Here is a 4,400-nt window from a genome sequence, read left to right as displayed (position 1 = left end):
TCCGATCTATAAATTTCTTATTCGTTGTCTACCCTTTGCTTCGTAATATTAGGACATTAGCATGCCATGTTGCCTAAGAAGCATTTGTCGGGTGCTGAAAAAAGAAAAAGAAAGAAAGAAATACATCTGAAAATTCAACCACTGAAGGGTTCTTTGACAAAGTATTTTACATCTTCAAGTATTGTTGATGTCAGTGAAGAACATAGGCAAGGAACTAATCCCGAGCATGAAAATTCAGATGTTAAGGTCAATGAAGATTGTGAAAGTATACAGAGGAGCAAATAAATTTGTTTCCTATTTGAGGTAATCATGTCACGTTTGTTTTATTTTGCATTGTCCAATAACTATTGTAGTCAAATTTCAAACTAAACTTGTGTGGTTGAAAGTTTACTTTTAGTATTATGCAAATGAAGTTATATATATGTATCATGCAAACACACACCCACAGATATATATATATATATATATATATATATATATATATATATATATATATGGTCTTAGGACTTAGAGGGCCCATGTCGTCGAGTTCGCCTAGGGCCTCCCAAAACACAGGGCCGGCCCTGGTTGTGATTGACAATAACCAGGAAGATTTAACCGCTCAGTTCATCCATTTGAATCCTTCTGCAGTAATTCTGTTCCCTACCCTTTCTTACTTGCAGGAAATTCAAGTGGGTACACATGTGAGTATCTTCTCCTTCCCTGTGAGTATCTTCTCCTTCCCTCTGTTGTATGCATGTGGTCATTTGTTATCGCTGATTAAGAATCAAGATCCGATACATTCTTGAATATTGAAGACTATCTTAGTTGGTCCAGATTAAACTTGACAAATACAATTTCCTTTTGGTTCCATCTGACAATTTAGTTGTATTATTGATTTGGGCAGTTTTCAATAATCTTAAGCCGTCTTCAGATTTTAGCTCACTCAATCATTCTGAATTATTTAACCTCAGTATGAGGTACATATGTTCCAGAGATTAATCCTGCGAAATTTGTAGTTGACCGGTTGGGTCTGTTTGATTTCTTTAGTAGACTGCAGCGGCAGTCACCATCGTTCATTATCTATTCTAAAGCTAGATTATTTGCACTGCAATATCTTTGTTACTTCAATCAAATAGTTCAGCCATGTCTTATTGATTTGGACGGTTCTTATTTTAGCCTGCTCGGTCTCTGGATTATTTACTGTCAATTTTGATGCATGTCTTTAATAAAATAAGAAACTGATTTTGGTTGCTAAAATAAACACTAAACGCTACTTGCTCATGGCGGCTATGTGTAGAAAGACGATCACGGTGGAGGAGATCTCGACGGTCGATGTGAAGCTGGGGCGGAAGAAGGGCACGAATATCACCTTCCTAGAAGGAACGATCTGATTTTTCTGGTACTGTTATGTGTTTTTAAAAAGTTATTGGGATGTAATTTTTATATTGACACTATCCTCTATGAAGTTATATTTTCATACATTTCACTTTTTGCATCAGCCGAGGCACATTTTATTTTCAAATAATTTCTGAAGTAAAATTTGTGAATGAACTGCATGATGTTTCATGTGTCTGAATTGTACTTGAAATAAAATATTAGATAGCAAGGTCCAGAGGAAATGTGAGAAAGTTGTCCAAAAACTGAAGAAACTTTTTTATTTTTCTTCCCATTAAAAGTTTGCAATTTGTACTATGCTTTATTTTTACTATAACGTCAAATTTATCATGTTTTAAGATGAATGGTAAATCAAATAAGGAAAGAAATTATGGTGCCCAGAATTTATATCCCTTAGCGCTTCATCAACATGAGAAAATATTGTTTGATTCTTGTTTAGTCTTATTTGCAGCGTAAACTATGTTTACCATTCATTCTGTCCAGGAGCATCCAGACAGGGAGGTGCTTCACACCCTGCGTCTAGGCATGTGCTGCAACACCAACCACATGGCAAAGATTGCTGACAACTGTTAAGAGAAAGCAAACAACTGAGGAGGAACAATCTTGTTTGTGCCTAATGATGGTTGCCTGAACCTGACACCAGATACCAAGACAACCTTGAACCTGGACACCAGGGATATCTCCCACGGCGTGCCTCTTTAGACCAAATCCAGCAATCAACACCTCGTCAATTTGCTCCATGAAGTTCAGGAACCATCATTAAGCACAAACAAGATTGTTCCTCCTCGGTTGCTGGCCCTTTAGTCATAAAAAATGATGTGTTGTGCTGGTTAGCAAGTTTTATCTCCCCCGTGGATGCAGATATCAGAATATATTCAGTTTTTCAGTACGATAGCTTGCAAGTTGCAATGTACCACAAAGCTAGCTATTAGCTGACCTATCTTTTCTGGTTGAAGCGTGTTTGATTTCCTACAAAACAATTCATCCAGCTATCCTTTCTATTGATTTTAGTTATGAGAATTCTCGCCGACAGAATTGATCTGGGCCAGTGTGCTCGGACGGCAAGAATGCCTCGATGACCACCATGCCCAAGGCGATGTACTTCTCTGGCGATGCCTCTGGGTTGGTGTGGACTTGCTCCGGTTCGGCTACGCCGTATTGTGTTGGATGACGTGTGTGCGTGGTGTCGGAGTTGAAGATGGACCATTGTTTCGACTCTAGACGACATGGACGGTTGAGCTTGATCACGTTTGTTGTGAATGGGTGGACAACATGGCCCCCGATGATGAAAAAGAGAAGTGATAGCACAATATAGTGCTAAATGTGTGTAAGGATTTGTTTAATCGTTGCAACGCACAAGTATTTTTTGCTCGATCCACGCCGACCATTGCATCACACAAAGAGGCAGAACCTCGTCCAGGTCGACGCCAAACCAGAGACCCGAACAGACGGTGTCGATCTAGAACAACGAGGCAACATGGCAAGGCGTCGCCGGGGATTCGCCACAGAAGAAAACGGCGATCTATGCTGGTGGAGAGCAGCGCGCGATACGGCGGCTGGCGGCAACATTTACTAGGGATAGTGAAACGGGGAACGTGAATAGAGATAGTGTGTGCAGTTCGTCTAGCAACGATGGTGTGTCTTCTTGTTTATGTAGGCCAACTCCGTATGTTTGGGCCAAGCCCAAATAGTGCAAAGAAAAATTGCAAATAAAATTTATTTTTTCAAAAAACAAAACATTCTGAAATATATATTTTTGAGAGAAATGTTCTTACCCCTCAAAAAACAAAACATTCCTATTCCTGAAGAACGTTCTTTTAAGAAAAACATCTATTCAAAAATGTTCTTTTTCAGAGAAATGTTCCAATTTCATAAAGACCGTTAACTCTTCTTGAGAAAGTTTTCCAATTTTTATGTAAGTGTCAACTTTTATTAAAAATTAGGAAATTTTCACATTCAACTTTTCATCGAAATTTATTAAAACTGGATATAAAAAAATGATGCACAATGACACATAAAGTAGGTGGTGCCCCTTTTTTCGCCCGGTGCAACACACAGTACATTAATTATTTTATAATAATAAAGCACGGATTGACTCCGTGGGTTCACCGTCATAATACGCTTCTTTTCGTGAATTTACGCTTTCAGTTTATAAATATAAAATATATACGCGAGGTGGTACTAATTGGTTACTCCCTAATTTTTGTTGGTCTTCGTTCCGTCCGTCCGTCTCAACCAAAATTCCCCGCATGGGCCGCACATAGCTTATTTTGTGCATCCCCGCATGGGCCAAGGTGGGCCTGGTCAGATATTTTGGCAAAAAAGGACAATTACTTGCGTCAGGAATTGAACTCGCGATCTCTCAACCCATACCATACACACCTACCAACTAAGCAATATGAGCTCATTTGTACTCAAGACGTTTACTTTTCTTATTCAATAGTACCACCTCGCCTCCTTACAACTGAAAGCACCAACATATATACGTCTTAGAGTTACACTTTATCAACCAGCTTGATAAGTCGGCTAAGGAAGGAATGAAAATGAGTCCAAGGAAGGAAAGATATATGCATCCATACTATGTGGGCTAATTAAAAGGAAATGAAGAAAGAAGGAAGGAAGAAATATGGTGGGCCAATTAAAATAGGAAGTAAGGAATATCCATACTACGTCGGCGCTAATTATACTGGAAGGAAGGAAAAAATATGATGCGGTGCGTCCTATGTGGACTAATTAGACGAAATTCGGGCTAATTAACTTGTGAGAAATTAATGAGATTCATAATGCCATGCTTGCTGCATAAATTTAAAAGAGGGCGTTTAAGAAAACAAGTATTAAAGGAGATTAGGTGAAATTGCTAATTGGTGATTGTTGAAGAAAAAGCCAAGAAACCCCCTAATTAAAGGAGAGTTTTTCTAAGGCACCCGAGTGTATTTGTGTGGAGGGCCTTCCTGTAATTGGCATGGAGGGCGGCCGCTATCCGGCCCTGCTTGGATCCTAACCAAATACAATGAAGAACGACT

General features: G+C 39.0%; 1 long non-coding RNA gene across 2 annotated transcripts; it reads left to right on the top strand.

Moving 5' to 3' along the window:
* The first annotated feature begins 568 nt into the window (after positions 1-568).
* On the top strand, positions 569-2,232 carry LOC125523547. Of its 2 annotated transcripts, none has more exons than XR_007290287.1 (3): positions 569-683; positions 1,280-1,381; positions 1,829-2,232. It is a non-coding gene; the product is annotated as an uncharacterized LOC125523547 (long non-coding RNA). The 2 variants fall into 2 exon arrangements; XR_007290288.1 differs by having other exon boundaries at positions 1,817-1,926.
* The last annotated feature ends 2,168 nt before the right edge of the window (positions 2,233-4,400 follow it).

This window comes from Triticum urartu, chromosome 7 (genome assembly GCF_003073215.2).
Source record: "Triticum urartu cultivar G1812 chromosome 7, Tu2.1, whole genome shotgun sequence".
NCBI lineage: Eukaryota > Viridiplantae > Streptophyta > Magnoliopsida > Poales > Poaceae > Triticum > Triticum urartu.
The sequence above is the reverse complement of the archived record's forward strand: the minus strand, read 5'-3'. Positions and strand labels throughout refer to the sequence as shown.